The 19,374-nt window shown below is 45.6% G+C and overlaps 1 long non-coding RNA gene across 1 annotated transcript; it reads right to left on the bottom strand.

Annotated features, from left to right (window-relative positions):
• Positions 1-527: 527 nt before the first annotated feature.
• On the bottom strand, positions 528-19,298 carry LOC147572889 (uncharacterized). The gene is made up of 2 exons (XR_015245459.1): positions 18,327-19,298; positions 528-1,607 (listed from the first exon to the last, which is right to left on the bottom strand). It is a non-coding gene; the product is annotated as an uncharacterized LOC147572889 (long non-coding RNA).
• Between the last annotated feature and the right edge of the window lie 76 nt (positions 19,299-19,374).

Genomic DNA, 19,374 nt, shown 5'->3' with positions numbered 1-19,374 from the left:
ACAGTCACATGGGCGACTTTCCTCGGCATGCTCTTTTGTCTTCTTGATCAACCAAGTGATGTTTCTCTAGATGGTAAAAAAATGGAGTCTGATGGAAATGTAAAAGGGTACAACCATTATGGAACACTGCTTGATGGCTTCTTTCTTTTTTCTTTTTTTAAAAAATATTTATTTATTTTTGAGAGAAAGAGAGAGAGAGAGAGCGTGCTAGAGAGAACAGGGGAGGGGCAGAGAGAGAGTGGGAGAGAGAATCCTTTGCACTGTCCGCACAGAGCCTGACCCAGGGCTCAATCTCACAAACTGTGAGATCATGACCTGAGCTGAAATCAAGACTTGGGGGCTTAACCGACTGAGCCACCCAGGCGCCCTGATGGTTTCTTAAAAGCTAAACATACACTTAATCTTACAACCCCTCCATCCCACTCCTGGGTATATTATGTGCAAGAGAAATGACAGCATACGTCCATGTAAAGACCTGGATGTGACTGTTTATAGCAGCACTATGCACAATAACTCAGAATTGGAGACAATTTACGCATCTATCTATTGGAAAATGGATAAACAGACTGTGGTCCATCCATGCAATGGAATGCGACTCGGTAATAATATGAAATGAATGACTGATGCATATACCACGGGTGAAACTCGAAAACATCATGCTAAGTGAAAGAAGCTGGTAACAAAAGGCTCTATGATTCCATTGTTGTTAAATTCTGTAAGGTGCAAACTGATCTATTACATCGGAAAGCAGATCAGGGATTTCTGGGGCCGAGGTACAGGCAAGGATGAATTGCAAAGGACCTCAAGAAAACTTGTCCACTTCATATGTATACAGTGTGCTGTATGCCCCTCAACAAAGTTGACTTTTAAAACTTGAATTACTTGAGGGGTATACTCCTAAATCCTGTCATTTAAAGGGGATGGGGAAAGTGACACATATACCGAGCCAGACCCAGTCACAGGCCAGCAATTTTCATATATTTTTTAAAAATCTCGTTTGCTTGTCACGGCTCCCCAACAAAGTCAGAATGGCTGCCTCCAGTGTAGAGAGGAGAGAATGGAGCTTCAGAGAGACGAAGGGACTTGTCCCAGGTCACACCAGCTTCCAGCGGCTGAGGGAGGGTTTGACCCTCCCCAGCCTCCACTCCCTGCCAGCCCTGAGGAAGACTTGGAGGTCCAGGACTCTGGAATCAACCACGGAAGGAAGATGCGGTCCAAGCCTGGCTCCGTGCTCCACGTTCTACCTTCTTTAAGGCTTTGCCCAGGATGAACCAAAAGGCTCAGGATGTGCTCTGGCATTTCCCACTCCAGTCTCAGGAGGTTAAGCCAAGTTGTGGGTTTCCCGGCGGTGGGAGGGGTGTCCGCGGGTTTGGAAAAAGGGACTCCAGGAGACACTTGGGCGGGTGCAGCTGAGGAGGACTGGCGTCCTTGATTCCTCTATTTTACGTGCCAAACTCAAACACCAGCACAGGCTATGGACTCTACCTCCTACTTTCAAATTAGAACCAGAACCCACCTTCTGTCTCCACCTCACTGCCACCATCCTGGTCCAAGCTGCCGTCATCCCTCTCCCAGACTGGTTCCTCAGCCTCCTCATTGGAGGCCCCCTGCAGTCAACATAGAAGCCAGAATGATCTGTTAAAGCCAAAGTCAGATCCTGCCACTGCTCTGCTCCAAACCCAGCCCATCGCTTACGTCTTCTCCATGGCCAGCAGGACCCTGCCCAGCCAGGCCCCCTGCACCTCTCTGACTTCTTGCACAGACCAGGCATGTTCCCACCCCTGGGCCTTCGCACTAGCTCTTCCCTCCGCCTAGACTGTTTCTTCCACGTGCCGGCACGTACCCACCCCCAAATCTCTTCATTTGTCTCCTGTTCCATGAGCCCTTCCCTTCTCTCCCCTTCCCTGCTTTCTGCTTCTCCAGAGCACTTCTCACCATGCGCTGTGCCATGGACCTTGCTGATTTATCTGCTTTTTTCTTTTTATTAAAAAAAAATTTTTAACGTTTATTTATTATTGAGAGACAGAGACACAGAACATGACCAGGGAAGGGGCAGAGAGAGAGGAAGACACGGAATCTGAAGCAGGCTCCAGGCTCCAAGCTGCTCAGCGCAGAGCCTGATGTGGGGTTAGAGTCCACCATCCCGGGATCATGACCTGAGCTGAAATCAAGAGTTGGACTCTCAACCCAGTGAGCCATCTAGGCACCCCCTGGTTTGTGTTGTTTAATGTCTGTCCCCACCCATTATAATGCAAGCCCCAGGAAAGCAGAGGTTTCCGTTTTGATCAGTGCTGTACCTGTGGCACCTAGAACAGTGCTTGGCACATAGTGGGTGCTTAGTATTTGTAAAAGGAGTGAGTACATTAATAAACCCTACCCTGAGGTCTCATCCCTCTAACAGAAGGAAGTACATTTACCTCCCATGGCCGCCCTAAGTGATCTTAAGGGAATCTCAAGGAAGGCCCCCAGTGTGGCACATGGTAAGCATTACTCTGTGATTATTATTATAGTCACAATTATTATGTCCTTCTGACCATTCAGTTGCGTTCCCCAAAATGAGCCGAAGTCAGACATTTAACTGACTGAGCCACCCAGGCGCCCTTTATTTTATAATTTTTTAAAAAGTTATTTATTTTGAGAGGGACATAGAGAGTGCGAGCGGGGGAGGGGCAGAGAGGGGGGAGAACCTCAAGCAGTTTCTGCGGGCTTTGAACTGATGAAACTGTGAGATGATGAGCCGAAATCAGGAGTCGGACACTCAACTGACTGAGCCACCCAGGAGCTTCAAAGTAAACTTTTCTTTTAGAGTAGTTGTAGGTGCACAGAAAGATTTCAAAGACGGTACAGAGTTTTCATATACTCTACATCCAATGTCCCTGATTGCTGACATCTTACATTACTATGGCACCTCCTTACCATTAATGAACTAATACTGATCCATTATTATTACTTAACTCAGAGTTTCGTAGTTTTTACCTAATGTCCTTTCTCTGTCCACTCTTATTCTTCCCTCTCTCCTCCCCTTCTCTCTTTCTCTCTTTTTTTTTCTTTTTTTTTAATGCTTATTTATTTATTTTTGAGAGAAAGAGTGCAAGGGGAGGGGCAGAGAAAGAGAGGGAGAGAGAGAATCCCGAGCAGACTCTGTGCTGTCGGCACAGAGCCCAACATGGGGCTCGAACTCATGAACCACGCGATTATGACCTGAGCTGAAGTCGGATGCTTAACCGACTGAGCCACCCAAGCGTCCCACCCTTCTCATATTTTCAATTGACAGGTTTTTTTTTTTTTAAGTTTATTTATTTATTTTTGAGAGAGAGACAGTGCGAGCAGAGGAGGGGCAGAGAGAGAGGGAAAGAGAGAATCCCAGGCAGGCTCCACACTGTCAGCATGGAGCCAGATGTGGGGCCCGAACCCACGAAACCGTGAGACCATGACCTGAGCCACAACCAAGAGTTGGACGCTTAACCGACTGAGCCACCCAGGCACCCCTCAATTGAGGAGTATTGGTTAGCATTTCATAGAATGTTCTCCATTGGGCGTGCCTGATATTTTTCTCATAGTTAGACTGGTTATAGTTTTGGGGAGGAAGACCACAGAGGCAAAGTGACATTCTTGTCACACCATATGAGTGGTACATGCTATCACCCTGATCTACATGCTTTCAAACTTCATCACCTGCCTGAAGTCCTGTCAGTTTCCCCAATGTAAAGTACTCTGCCCCCCACCCCTTCATACTGTCCTCATTGGAAGGAAGTCACTGTGTGAAGTCCACACTTAAGGAGGGAGAGTTATGCTCTACATATGTTATTTGGGATCCTTCTGCATGGGAGATATGTCTCTTCTCTGCTATTTATTCAATCATTTATATCAGTACAGACTCATGGATGGTTTACACTTTGGGTTATAATCTAGTACTATGATTTGTTTGTTTTTTTTTTTTATTTTTTAGAAGTTTATTTATTGGGGCGCCTGGGTGGCTCAGTCGGTTAAGCGTCAACTTCGGCTCAGGTCATGATCTCACAGTTTGTGAGTCTGAGCTCTGGGTCAGGCCCTGTACTGACAACTCAGAGCCTGAAGCCAGCTTTGGAATTCTGTGTCTCCCTCTCTCTCTGCTCCTCCCCCACTCACACTCTGTCTCTCTCTGTCTCTCTCTGTCTCTCTCTCTCTCTCAAAAATAAATAAACATAAAACAAAGTTTATTTATTTATTTGGAGAGAAGGAGCATGAGCAGGGTAGGGGCAGAGAGAGACAGAGACAGAGACAGAGACAGAGACAGAGACAGAGAAAATCACACGCGGGCTCCGTACTGTTAGTACAGAGCTCGACACGGGGCTTGAATTCATAAATCGTGAGATCATGACCTGAGCCGAAGTCAGATGCTTAACGGACTGAGCCACCCAGGCTCCCCTCCTAAGACATTTTTAAAAATCGCATACATGGAGGGTCCCTCTTTGTGCTATAACTACTCATGGATTTTGACAAGTGCGTGGTGGCATGTGTCCATCGTTACAGTATCACTGCCCTAGAATATCTCCTGTGCCTCATCTACTGAACCTCTCTGCTTCCCCAGTCCCCCAGTTACTATCTCTATAGTTTTGCCTTTTCCAGATTGTCACATAAATGGAATTATAACACATTTAGACTTGCAGACTGGCCTTTTTTCACGTAGCAATATTCATCCATGTTTTTGTGTCTTGATGGCCCATTCCTTTTTTGTGTGTGTGTCATCCCATTGTATGGATATACCACAATTTCTTTATCTATTTACCTATTAAAGGACATCTTAGGGGCACCTGGGTGGCTCAGTCGGTTGGGCGTCCGACTTCGGCTCAGGTCGTGATCTCACGGTTTGTGAGTTCAAGCCCCGCGTCGGGCTCTGTGCTGACGGCTCGGAGCCTGGAGCCTGCTTCGGATTCTATGTCCCCTTCTCTCTCTGCCCCTCCCCAACTTGTGCTCTGTCCCTCTACGTCTCTCAAAAAATAAATAAACGTAAAAAAATAAAAATAAAAAATAAAGGACGTCTTGGGGGGAAGAAAAAAGAATAGTTACAAACTGAGAGGGAGTCAAACCACAAGAGATTCTTAAATACAGAGAACAAACTGAGGGTTGATTGGGGTGGGGGAGAAGGGTAAATGGGCGATGGGCATTGAGGAGGGCGCTTGTTGGGATGAGCACTGGGTGTTGTATGTAAGCGATGAATCATGGGAATCTACTCCCGAAGCCAAGAGCACACTGTATACTCTGTATGTTAGCTAGCTTGACAATAAATTATATTTTTAAAAAAAGGACATCTTGTTTTTGGTAATTATGAATAAATCACGGATTTGAAAGAGATAAAACATATGTTTTAGGGCAGACATAACTACCTTCCAATCAGTTGGGTGAATGTATGGCACGAGTGTTGCATCATTACGCTAAGACAAAAGTTAGAATTCTCACACTGTCTCCAAAGTGGTTGCACCATTTGCATCCTGTCAGCAAAGAATGAGACTTCTGTTGCTTCACATCCTTGCAGGCAATTGGTGTTGTAAAGATTATTTTGGGTTTTAGTCCTAATGGGTATGTAGTGGTATCTCACTGATGTTTTGGTTTTTTCCCTAGTTAAATGATGTTGAGCATCTTTTCATATGCTTATTTGCCATTTGTCGATCTTCTTTGGTGAGGTATCTGTTCAGATATCTTGTCCATTAAAATTTTTGTTCGTAATTGTTGTGTCTTTCTTTTTGTTTATTTATTTATTTTGAGAGAGAGAGAGAGAGAGAGAGAGAGAGAGAGAGAGGGAGACACGGCACAAACAGGAGGAAGGGGAGAGAGAGAGGAGAGAGAAAAGCCCAAGCAGATTCTGTGCTGTCAGTGCAGAGCCTGATGGCGGGCTCCGAACCCATGAACCATGAGAGCATGACCTGAACCAAAATCAAGAGTCAGAGGCTTAACTGACTGAGCCACACAGTAATTATTGAGTTTTAAGAATTAAAAAAAAAATTTTAATGTTTGTTTTTGAGAAAGAGAGACAGAGCGTGAGTGAGGGAGGGGCAGAGAGAGAGGGGGACACAGAATCCAAAGCAGGCTCCAGGCTTTGAGCTGTCAGCACAGAGCCTGATGTGGGGCTCGAACTCACGGACTGTGAGATCATGACCTGAGCCGAAGCTGACGCTTAACCGACTGAGCCACCTAGGTGTCCCAAGAGTTTTTTTTTTATGTATGTGTTTTGGGTCCAAGCCCTTTACCTGATGTGTGATTGACAAATATTTTCTCCCAGTAGGTAACCTGTATCTTCATTCTCTTAGCAGTGCTATTCACAGAGCAAAGTTTTTAAATTTGATAAAGTCCAGTTTATTAAATTTGAGTGGGGGGATTATGCTTTTGGTGTTGTATCTAGAAACTCATCACCAAACCCAAGGCGGTATGTATTTTCTCCTAATTTTTTTCTTCTAGAAAATTCTAGAAAACATGCAGCCCAACCCTGGTGCCCTGTTAAGTCTATGTTGTAGCTGATCTGACTCCTCCATGAGAACAGGCTCCCCCCCCCCTTAAATAATCCACAGAAATAATCCACAGAAATATGGATACTGATCGGTATGGGCTGAATTTGTCCCTTCAAGTCCATATGTTGAATTCCTAACTTCCAGAACCTCAGAATGTGACTGTTTCTGCAGATAAGGCCTTTCAAGAGGTGATCGAGTTAAGATAAGACTGTTAGGGTGGGGCTTAATCCAACATGACTGCTCTCCCTATGGGAAGAGGGAATGTGGCCACAGAGACACCAGGGATGTGCACTGACTCAGGAAAGACTACGTGAGAAGGTGGCCATCTACCAGCTTCAGGAGAAACCAACTCGGCCGACACCTTGATCTCAGACTTCTAGCCTCCAGAACTGAGAGAAAATAAATCTCTATCGTTTAAGCCTCCCAGTCCGTGGTATTTTACTATGGCAGCGCTAGCAAACGAATGCACTGTCACGATGAAGTTTTATCAGACTATGGCGCAAAGACTCTCTATGGGTCGAGAGCTGGGTATGTGGCCTTGGCCAAGGAGAGCAAGGGTGGGCAGAAAGGGATTGATTGGGAAAACCCAGACCTAAGATTAAAATTGGCTGGTGTCCTTTCTCCGTGCCAAGTCTACCTGACACGTCCAGCGACTCTGGACAGAGCAGACCGAGTCCAAACTGGAAATTGATATCTTACAGTCTTGTCATGTACTGCTACCCAAAGCCTCTGAGTATATCTTCACGGTGTCCTTGAGACCTCAGGTGACAAAGGCAGGGGAGTAGGTGACTGCCTGCTGGGGGGATCGAGGGGTTGGTCCACATGATTGTCCATACCCATGACATGAGGGCTGAAGTTGACCAATGGCATAATGGAATTTTGAGGACATTTTGATGGTTGCCATGGGGCCATGCTATGGCTTTCATCGGCAACTTGGATAGTGTACTGGTCAAGATGAGTAATTATAGCTGCTATAAAAAACAATCTCCAATCTCCGTGGCTTAACATAATGAAATTTCATGTATCACCTACATCACAGTCCAGCATGGGTTGGATGGCTCTCCTGGGTTAGGGGCAGAATGTCCTCTGGGTTCTTGAGCCTTCCATCTTGTACAGACATATAAATGTGTGTTTGCTTCTCCAGAGGTCACTGCAGAAGGGGAAGAGATAGCCAGAGGATTGCACGAGAATGTTTTAGAGGCCCAGTCTAGAAGCGACCTACATTTCTTCTGTCCACTTTTTCAATACCCAGAACAAACTTCCAAGGAGCCTGAAAGATGTAGTCTTCCCCTGTGCCCGGGGAGAGGAAGCAGTGTGGCAAACACTTGGTGTTGTCTCTACCACGGCTAAAGACACAGATTTTCCTACCCAGCCTGCAACTGTTGGGATGCTGGAGAAGATGGTGGGTGGGGACTCAGTCTCCACAGTCAGCGATGATGGTTGTGACAGCCATTTCCGTCTAGCAAGACAGGAGGAGAGTTGGCTTAGCGATAAACAGGCCAAGAGTTGGGGGCTTTCTTGACCAAGGGTCTGGTGTGAATTAAGGAGGGAGCTTGTCGGGAGTGCTCCTGGAAGAAGAAGGTGTTGTGATGAGCAGCGTTTGGGATAGTAAATCCCACTGGCGTTCTGTTGGAAGTGTTAGCGAGACAATAGTGATGAACAAAGTAGCTGCTGTGTCTGGGGCCAGGCAGGCCTGACTCTGTGCAGCCCTCGTCACAGGTCATAGGCCTGAAGTTGCATGTGGAACTGGTCTGTGAGCCAAGGGCCAGCGGGAGCCTCTGCCAGCACCTGCTTCCACAACAGAAATGAGATCAGCCCACGGGAGCACCTCATCTGTCTTATGCCCATTTCCCTTTTGTCTTCTCTCCCCTCTGCTCACATTAAAGTTATCGCAGCTTGTTTTGTGTGTCTATGTAAACCATCTCCAGTCCTGCCTGGAATGAAACAGGGGGATATACACAAATGTGGTGGAGAAGAGAGTCTGGGGCACTGAGAAGTTGCCTTCTCATTCCTTGTGTCCATAGCTCTTCCCCCAGTCATCAGGGTATTTGGTGGGGGAAGGGGCTTGTGAAAGGGCAGGCGGGGGTGGGCAGAGGGAGACTGAACCCTGAAAGAGCCACCTTTCTGTTTTTCAACCCCCTAAGTAGACTGCAGACAGATGTCTTTTGAAAAGACAGATGTCTCAAAGTCAAACTAATTTTTTTGGTGTCAGGTTGGGGATTACGGAAAGGAAAAAAGATTATTGCAAAACTTACCGTTTACCCTATAAACCACAGAGTGGGGCTGCTTTCAGGGGGAACTAAGAGCCACTTTCACACCCAAAAGAAATAAGAGCTTGAGAGGAGGGCAAGGAGGGGAGACTCAAGAGGGAGGCTCGGAGGAGCAGACTCGCTGCTCCGTTGGAACCTGGGTCATGGGAGCCAAGCCAGGTCCAACTATGGGAAAACAAAGAAGGTGGCATTCAGGACGGTTGACTTTGCAGCTGTGTGAACTCCTATCGGCGGCACAAGCTCCCCTCTTGGGGCCCCACCCCACTCTTGGGAGCACCATCGGAGTGAGATAATCAGGGTGATGAGTACCAGCTGCTGGAACAAACCACCTATCTGTATGTGTGACAACGAACGGTGTGTCCCAGACGCCTCTCCCTCTGGTTCTCTTGCTTCGGACTAGTGTTCCGAACCACTCGGACACTGCAGGCTCAGGGGTCCCTCTGCCCCAGGCTGCAGGCTTTGTAAGCGCTCCATCCTGCTGATTCTGGAGCTCCTAGTCAGTGAGGCACCAGCTGTATCAGGCTCTGAAGAGGAGTTGCCCCGGTGGCTCACTGGTCCAGGGGGGCCATCAGCACCTGGTGGGCTAGTTCACGGTCAGTGCTGAAGGCAGGATAAGGGGTTCTCCAGGGACATTTCATGGAGCCTATGGGATGCTCATTCCAGGTCTCTCGATGCGCCTCCCCTGTTCCGGCCTCCCTGGAGAGATTAGCGAGCACTTCCTCATTTGCCTTCCGTGACGGCCCTCTCTCCTCATTCTCAAGTTAGGTTGCCCATCCTCTCTTGGCCTTCTTTGCCAGCTCCTCCTTTCCTTCCGGCCGTGACGCTGGAGAGCCTCTGCCCCATCTCCCTTTACACCTTTGTGCTCGTCCTGAGGAACTGCATCCGTTCCAAGTGACCTTGCAGCACTAGTGACTGCGGCTTTGTGGCTAAGATTTCCTCCCCCTTCCTTTGAATATACATTTCCTTGAGTCTACACCAGGAGACAGCTGCCAGGAAGGAATTTTATTAATAGATTTGCCTTTGCGTCTGGGAAACGAAGGACATCTACCACACGCTCCTGCCGTGTCCCGAGCAGCCCATGTTTTCATGGTTGCACATTTCATTCATCTTGGGCTTCACCTAACTTGGGGGGACACTTCTGACATATTTCTATCATTCCACAAAGAACTTACTAGATACCCACTTACTGAGTGCCTACCCAGCATCCTTTTCTAGTATTACCAGCTCTCCATCTGGAATCTTCCTCTCGCCTTTGGGAGAAATTGATCCCCCCTGAAGTTTCGGCAGGGGCCCTCATTTAACTCACCAAGTGATGCGTTCCATTCTCCAGGCCCTGTCACTGGTTCAGGGGTGAGCCCATGACTCAAGTCAGAGTGAATTTCAGCACCCCTACTTGGAATCCCAGGGCAAACCTCCCCATTGGCCTCTCTTTGGAAGTGAATGCAGAAGCATGAAGCTCCACTGGGTGGCTGGCAGCCATCCCACCACTGGGAGAAAAGCTGGTTGGGGAAGGAAGCTGTCGGGTGACAGAGTGAGGGACAAAAACAACCTCTGTCCTTGATGATGCCATTGAGCTGCTGATTCAAACTCTGAAGCGTGCCCCACCTCTGAACATTTACGGTGGCAGAGGCCATGAAGTGTCTTTTGTTATTTAATCCAGTTTGAGTTGGGGTATTACTCGAAACATAAAGAACCCTAGTAACACCTCCCACTTTTGTTCTTCTGTATTGGTCGTATTTGGTAACCATGAGACTAGTGGCCCAAATTCGTTGGATGTGTTTTACATGCCTGCATTATCTCATTTAACCTCCCAACAACCCTCTGAGGTAGATTCTCTTATCCTTACTTTATAGAGGAGGAAATTGAGACTCAGAGAGATTAAGTAACCAGCCTAAAACCACACAACCACGAGAGATGGATCCTGGACCGGAACTCAGGAAGCCTGATTCCTGAGCTCACATTCTTAACCCCTACATGACTTCCCACCCCACACTCATTCTGAATTTCTTCCTGGGATGACATTCATGTCTGTGCTTCACAGAGTCCAGAGTCAGCCCCGATGTGCTTGGGTGTCCAGAATGTTAATAAGGAAATCATGACTCAGGAACTAACTGATATAGGCAGGCTAGGTCCGAGCATCCAGAAGGGGTTCCGCAGGGCCAGCCAAGATGGTCCTTGGCTTTGTGCAGGGCAGAAATCAAACGCGAGCCAGGAGGAAGTGAGAGCAGTGTCTATTGAAGATGTAGAGAGAGCACATACAGACAGGGCGTCTGGAACACTCGGAAAGGAAAAGGGGTGTGAGTCTCATCTTTATGTGGGGACTGGGGTTTTTAGGGAGGCTGTGGTCTGGCATACATGTCCTCCCAGGCATCCAGGAACCCGTCAAAACAAAGATGAGTGCTCAGGTGTCCTCCATAAGTCACTTACACCCTGGAGCCAGGGGTCTTCGTATCAAGGGATCTGGACTTACTGGTCTTGGAAAACGTACATGATGCCACCTCGCCCCGTCACTCCTTAGGTGTTTTCTACTGTGCTGGGAGACTCCAAAGAGATCATTATCTCCTTGACCTTTATAAGGAGGACATACATTGTCGGTGTTACAAGCCATGTGGAGGGCGGGGGTGCAGGTCCTAGCAAGGACAGAGCAGGAAAAGGAGCAAAGCAGCAGGGTTTTTTCACGGGATGTGAAAAAACATAGTTTATCATAGGTGTCTGTCTCATGGCCATGAAGTGCCATTCATTTCTTCCTCCCAGCTCTGAGAGAGCATTCACAAGACTGTCCCTTGTCCTTCTCTACCCTCTTTCTGTGTGACACACACATCAAACAGGCAGAGCACAAACTGTATAATTTATATGGAGGCACCGTCCTCCACCAGCCCGCCTGTAATTTCTTGCTCCTCTTTTCTCCAGGTTGTCAGACAGCTTCTCTTTTCTGAAAATGTCCCAGTGATTGTCCTGAGACGACTCAGCCCCAATTCAATGTCCAGGGCTGGACACTCCTTTTGCTCAGCACTACTAGCCGAGGGGTAACCAGATTCCAACTGTGACACTACCTCTTGGTCCCAACCAAGGTAGAAAACTAGAAGCTCTATGGAGAGGCATCCTGATGGTGGCTGGAGATAGGATCTCCAAGATTTAGCCAATAAAAATAGAAGATGCCCAGTTAAATTTGAATTTCAGATAAACAAGAGATAATGCAAGCGTGCTTACGCTCTCGTTCTCCAAGGGCTACCACAGCTGATGGTGAACTGCAGTGTTGGTGACCAGAGTAACAGAACATTTGGGTAAGGAGCAGTGTACCAGGTCAAGACCGATTCAGAAGCGATCAGGAAATGGAGGTTCTGCCCTGACAGTCCCGCTGGACGTCGTAGCCGAACACAGCTGCTCTAAGGGGCATAATCAAGGTAGCAAAGGCCAAGTGGAAATTCGAAAGTATAAGCTACATTGCGTTCCAAGGTGGCTTATGTACAAGACATGGCCCCAGGGACCGGCCGGAGGACTCTGTGGTTCAGTGATATCCAGGATATCGATTTCCTCTGGGTGGATGTCATCTTTTTTCTTGCATTCATGCAATGTATTTTTATTGAACATCTGTTATGAGCTAGGCATTAAAATCGCTGCCCCCGATACAATAAGAAGCAGATACAGACCCATCCTTGCCTTCCAACAAAAATATCTGTGCTATGTCCCTTTTAAAATTTTTCCTGTTTTCCTCCATTGTAAAATTCCTCCTGACCAATAAATCACTGACTGTAAACGAGCCTCGTGCACTATATTTGTCTGTTGCGAGGGTAGCTATGAAGTCCTGTATCCCGTTTCCAAAGTATTGCCTCAGTCATTCCCTGGGGGACAAGAGATCATGGTATAAATGGTGGTTGATCCTGTCAACCGATCTTGCAGCAGGTAAAAAACTGATACCACAGGTCTAGTTTCAGGGGCTGACAGGAGGGATTAGGAATGCTCCCAGGAGAAATTCTTTGCTGTATGTTTCACAGGTGCTACAGTCCTTCCTATCACATTTGAATTCGGTTTTTGATTTTAGGCTTAAATAGTGTTTTCTCCTGTGCTATTTATAGAACACAAGCATCAAGGTTCATGCTTGGAGGTTTTGAAGAACAGAGGGAAAAAGTAAAATGTGGGAAACGCATGAGTTTCAGGAACCGACAAACCACTGAGAGATTTATCCCAGGAAAGTAATTCAACTGAAAAAAATAAAATAAAAGTGCTGAATAGGTTACTTGCAAAACTATAAAATTAAAAAGTGGGAAATAATACAAATATCTAATAAGAAGATGATATTGAGGTCACTATGTTGCATCCCTGATTAATAATTAAAACTGTCTAGATAGAGGAATAACACCTATGATAAACTAAAAGAAGCAAAATTCGAAAATTGTCTGCATGCTATGATTGTATCTATGTAAACCATTTAAATGAATATATAAAATTCATATTTTATATGTTTATAGAAATACACAAGAAATACACAAGCAGTTAAGACAGTAAAATATAGCCTTTTTCTATGTTGTTATGTATGTATTTCTATAAAGTGTAAAATGAATTTAAAAAGAAAAATATGAGGTGGGGAAAAAAGAGCTCAGTGACTACGTGTTTCTCTCAAGATTTGGAGGTTTTAAGTTGCAAGTTACAGAAGAGGTAATTCCACATGGTTTTAAAAAATAAAGGGGACTTTTGGCTCATCTAACAGGGAAGTCCAGAGGCGGTGTAAGCTTCAGGCACGGTTTGCTCAGGGCTCAGACTTCATTCCTCTGTGCCTCTCTCAGGTCTGCCCTCCCCAGTGTGTAGACTTCTTTCTTGGACTTTCTTCATAGTCCCAAGGTAAAGGAAGTGAAGCTACAGGCTTCTTCTTTAATATCTTTATTCAATCTTGGGGAGAAGAGGCACCATGGCACGGGGATCCTAGCTTCATTCTGATTGGGTCTCTGGTATTCCGGAGGCTGGCTTTTGTTTTGAAAAATTACTGTGATAAGGAGTATAGGATTGCCTTGACTGACTGATACCAATGAAGTCCCCCACCCCCTGAGCTGAGGTAGTTCAATCCGACCCAAAGAGCACATAGGGAGGTGTGTGGCTTACCTGGGGAGCAGGGAATCTCAGTGTCTATTGTATAATGTCTGTGCAGAAGAGTGTCATGAAAAGCACAGATGTGAATTGGAAGGCAGCTGAGAATTTGATAAATACCTAGTTCCTTGGCTACACACTTTAAGTGTCTTCCTTCCCTTCTGAAATTATCTCAGCCATCACAGGAAGAAATTCCCGATGAATTACAGATCAAAGTATGAATCAACTAGAAGAAAATACTGGAGAATATATTTGTGTGTGTATTTGTGTGTGTGTGTGTGTGTGTGTGTGTGTGTGTGTGCGTGCATGTGTGTGTGTAATTTTGGAGTAAAGAATACCTTAAAAATTGTTTTTAATGTTTATTTACTTTTGAGAGAGACAGATCGCGAGAGGGGGAAGGGCAGAGAGAGAGAGGGAGACACAGAATCTGAAGCAGGCTCCGGGCTCTGAGCTGTCGGCACGGAGCCCACACTCAGGAACCGTGAGATCATGACCTGAGCTGAAGTGGGATGCTTAACCGACTGAGTCACCCAGGCGCCCCTAAATAAGATTTTTTTTTTTTTTTAAGTCACAAAGGAAAGGCTGATAAACGTATTCTGGAATTTAAAAGCTCTGTGTGACGAAAACACTATTAACCAAGTTAATACCAAGTGAACAAATATGTGATATATAGAAGAAAATATTTGGAGTTTATGTCAGAGATAAAGGGTTAATATTCAGAATGCGATAGAGAATATCTACTTCTTCCTTTTAGTAATAACCTATCAAGTGCTAGCTGAACACCTGGCAGCACAGCCAGAGATACATTTCCCAGCTCCCCTTTGGCCATGTGACTAACTTCTGGCCAATGGGATCTCAGCAGGAAGAGCTAAGTGCAGTTTACAAGTTCCATTCTTTTTTGTTTGCTTTTAATTTTTTTAAAGTTTGTTTATTTACTTTTGAGAGAGAAGGGGGGAGGGGCAGGACAGAGGGAGAGAGAGAATCCCAAGCAGAGCCCAACACGGGGATTGAACTCACGAACTATGGCATTGTGACACTCAACCAAGTCACCCAGGCGCCCCCTACAAGTTCCATCCTTAAGGGTAAACGGCCTTTCCTTTCCTTCTTTTCCCTTTCTCAGGGGCTCGAAGGTGGTGACCTGGGGGTAAGGACACCACCCTAGTGCTGTGTCTCCAAACTGTGCACAAAGTGCCGTGGGGTGCCGGAACAAGCTTCTAGGAGTGCTGTGGGGCATCTTAACATTTTGAGGAAACAAAGCTATTTCTGTGTCGTGCATGACATGACAGCTTGAACTAGTTCACATTTTCAACATTAGGTCACCAAGTTCCTGATATTGCATCTTTGAGAAGATGGATTTAGGAAGCAATTGCTATTGGAATATCCATGTGGAGCAAATAACGAGAACAGTGGTTCCCAATCTGATTTTAAAGTTTGATAAACTGTGCAATGGACACTAAGTTGTTAGGACATAAATATTTATGAAGTTGTTTGGAGCTCATTATTTAAGAGTGGAGATTGTTAGATATTTCTTTGGGCTTAGGAGCTCTGTGAAAGAATCTCTAAGGCACTTAAGGGTGCCCTGTACAGAGAAAGTTTGGGAATTTTTGCCTGGTGGTGGAGAACAAGATAGGAAGAATCCGGGTCTTTGTGTGATCTTGTGGATCTCCTGGGACAGAACTGCCGACTGCTGTGGACTGCCACCTTCCTCAGGACAATAGTGTGTGAAAGAAATAGACTTCTTTCCTATTGCAGCCATTGTGTTTGGGGATCTCTCGGTCCTAACGGCAAAGCAGACATTGTAGGTGTCCTGCCTATATCCCCGCAGCCCACTGGAGAGGTCACCTGCAATGGTTCCTGTACATGCTGATGGAGTCTCTGCTTCAGGGGGTTCTCTCCTTGGGGCTGGGCTGGGTTCTGTGTGGGCAGGCCAGAAGGACTAGGGAGGTACCGCCTCAGCAATGGCTGGGTGAATACCGCTGCTGCGCTGTCCCTCAGTGGAACGATTCGGAGGCATATTCTTTGGAGCCTCTCAGAGGGTCCCCGGTAGGACTGAGGTCCGCGCGCCCACCTGTACTTATCAACATCTGCTTTCTTGGCTTTCCAGTCTTCTCTCACTTTCCCAATCCTTCGCCATGTTTCCTGGGATTATCTCCAAAAACAAGCTACTTGGGGGCACCTGGAGGGCGTGGTCGGTTAATCGTCTGACTCTTGATCTCAGGCCATGATCTCACAGGTTCACGAGTTCGAGCCCCGCACTGGGCTGTGTGCTGATGGTGCAGAGCTTGCTTGGGATTCTCTCTCCTTCTTTCTGCCCCTCCCTTGCTTGTGCTCTCTCTCTCTCAAAATAAATAAATAAACTTAAAAAAAACAGACAAGCTGCCTTTACCAAATCCTTGTTTTGGGGTTTGCTTTTTGAGGGCGGAGGGGGCTAAACCAAGAGAAGCAGCTAGTCCGTACCTTAACAAATACATAATATATGTAAATAAGTACTGCAAAGCAACAGGAAAATGGTAAACAACTCAAATAAAAAATGGATAACTGTAAACAACTCACAACAGAGGAAACGTAATTGGCCAATAAGCACATAAGACATTCATCACTAGAAACTGGCTAGTGGTGATCAAGATAGCACAGCACAGTAATTGAGAATACTGACTCTTGAGTCCAAAGGTCTGAGTTTGAATCTCTAATGCTTTCTCGCTCTATGTCTCTAGGAAATTTAACTTCTCTGTGCCTGTTTCTTCATCTATAGGTTAATAATAATAATAATAATAACAATTATTATTATTATAATCTCATTGAGTTCCATAAACATTAAATGATATTTAAAAAATTTTTAAGTGCTTACAACAGTAACTGGAACCCAGGAATCACTTTATAAATGTTTGTTGAGCAAATAAATAAAATTTCATTTTATCCATTAGAATGATAAATATTAAAGGAACTGATATATTAAATGCTGGCAAGGGTTTGGAGAGACAGATTCAGACATTTGTGGTGGAAAAGCAATTTAACAGCCATCTATTAAAATTAAAATGCTTATATATTCTTTGGCCCAGAAATTCTACTTCACATAGCTGCCCTAGAAAAACACACCTAGTTGTGTGCAATGAAGCTCACACAGGTATTTCCACTGTAGCGTTGTTTTGTAATAGCAAAAACTGACATGAATCTCCATGTTTAGTAATAGAACAGTATATTGCAAACTGGTGGCCCTTGGGCTAAATTTGTCCTGCAGGTATGTTCTGCTTAGCCTGAATGGTGTTTTAAAAGCCTAGGTTAGTTGCCAACACTAAAAAAATTAGATTTATGGGGGCACCTGAGTGGCTCAGTTGATTAGGTGTCTGACTTCAGCTCAGGTCACGATTTCAGTTTGAGAGTTCAAGCCCCGCATGGGGCTCTGTGCTGACAGCTCAGAGCCTGGAGCCTGCTTCAGATTCGGTGTTTCTCTCTCTCTCTCTCTCTCTCTCTCTCTCTCTCTATCCTTACCCTGCTTGTGCATGCATGCTCTCTCTCTCTCTCAAAAATAAATTATTAATTTATTTAAAAAATCATATTTATGTTCTAAAAACCCAGATTTTCAAGTACTCTTGAAACACTGTAATTCAAGTTATCAATCCTTTTGGTCTGCATAAACAGCTATTTCTGCTTAGAAAAAAATAAACTTGCTCTACTTGTCACTCTACTTATTACTTGCATAGTCCCTGTAGGCACTGGAATTTGGGACCCTGGAAAACGAGTTATAGCTCAGCTATGTAATGAAATGCATATAATGAGGTAAATCAATATAATAGATATTTATATGGAAAGATCACCAAGACTGAAAAAAAAAAACCAAAAAGGAAGATAGAGTACCATTATGTATGATGCCATTTCTATAAACAACAACCAATTATATATTTGTGTATATACACTAGGATGTAAACTATAAAATACAGGAACATTTCTGTTTTATTGCTATATTCCCAGTGCCTAGAAAAGTGCCTGGCATATATTGGGTGCTCAATATATATTTGTTGAATACTTATGAATAAATGTATAAGATTATTATTTTTTAAGTAGGCTTCATGCCCAGCATGGAGCCCAACATGGGGCTTGAACTCACAACCCTGAGATCAAGACCTGAGCTACCAAGAGTCTTTTAATTGACTGAGCCAGGTCAATTGGCTGTACCCAGGTACCCCTATGAATAAATGTACAAAAGAATTTGGGGAGGATATACTAAATAAGTGGTTAATTTTTTCAAGGGATTGGGATTTCGGGGTGATGTTCAAGGAAGGGTTTTGTTTTTGTTTTGTATAGTTTCTTTTACAAGAACACAGTACTAATTGTGAAAATTTTTTTTAAATTAAAGACAACGCAAAATACAAAGGTGATCAAACCAAGATTAAAAGTTAAGTGTCATCTGGAGAAAAATCAATGGGGATAAAAGTAAACTTGCATTTATAAGCAAAAAAAAAAAAAGAAAAATTAACTCAAAATACTTAACCACAAGCTCAGAATTAAGCAGCAAGGTGAGTCAGCTGGAGACACTGATGCAATCCAGCCCACTCTGGATAAGTGATGACTTTCCATCCATAACTTACAGTCCCCACGCCCCCGAGGCGGGGGGGTGGGGGGGGGAGGCATCACATCTTCTGATTTGGGGAATTTGTTTTTCAATACTGTGTCCACAAGTTCATGATGGCCTTGCACATCATGTACCAGAAGGTGCCCAGCTTGTAAGTTTTTTAAAAAGGAAGAAGAAAAGGAATCAAGAAGCTGGGGTAGGTAGCAAAGACAGAAAAAGAGAAGAGCTTTAAAGCCAGTGTTTGGAGATCAGACATTTCCCTTCAAAGGGAAGACAGGCCTGACTGATTTTTCAGAGGCATCAAGAATAGACTGGTCCCAGCGGATTCAGAGGCGTTCGGAGCAAAGGAACGCTCCACGGGAGACTTCTCCATGCTATGTTTGGAAGCAGCTCTTCTCACCCCAGGTTCAACTGTCATTAAACAGCCTTAGTTCTTATCCTCCAGGTTTGGAGTCAAGCAATTGTCATTGTTCCCAGGGGCAGCATGTTCAGAGCTGTTCTGAGACAGCAGGCGCAAAGACACTGGAACGGTTCGGACAGAGCCCAACGGCGTGGCTGGCAGAAAGCAAAAAAGCAAATCCTGCCCTTCACGAAGACTCAGTACAGGAGCCCCTAAGGGTGCCTGCCACGGGCCAGCCGGAGCCCCTGCTTGGCTTGGTTCTACCGAAGCCGCCAGGCGGCTCGGGCCGCTTCACAGCACCGGCGTTCTCGCCCGCGCTAGCGTAGGACCGTCGTTTAGGAAGATTTCTGGCAACAGCGTCCCAAAGTTCGACCTTCCGGCCCCAAGACACGACCACCTTCTGAAGGAGCCCAAGTGCGCAGCTAGGGACACCCGGGACAGCTCTTTCGCGAGCGCCAGGCCCCGCCTCCAGCTGCCGTCCGCACGGACTTCCGCCGGAAGTCGGCCTGGCGGCGAGCGTCGCGTGCTAACGTCACAGGTCCGACGGAAGTCTAGAGAGGCGCCCTG

This window comes from Puma concolor, chromosome E3 (assembly GCF_028749965.1).
Source record: "Puma concolor isolate L17-30 chromosome E3, mPumCon1.1.hap2, whole genome shotgun sequence".
Classification (NCBI taxonomy): domain Eukaryota; kingdom Metazoa; phylum Chordata; class Mammalia; order Carnivora; family Felidae; genus Puma; species Puma concolor.
This window is presented reverse-complemented; position numbering and strand designations above follow the sequence as displayed.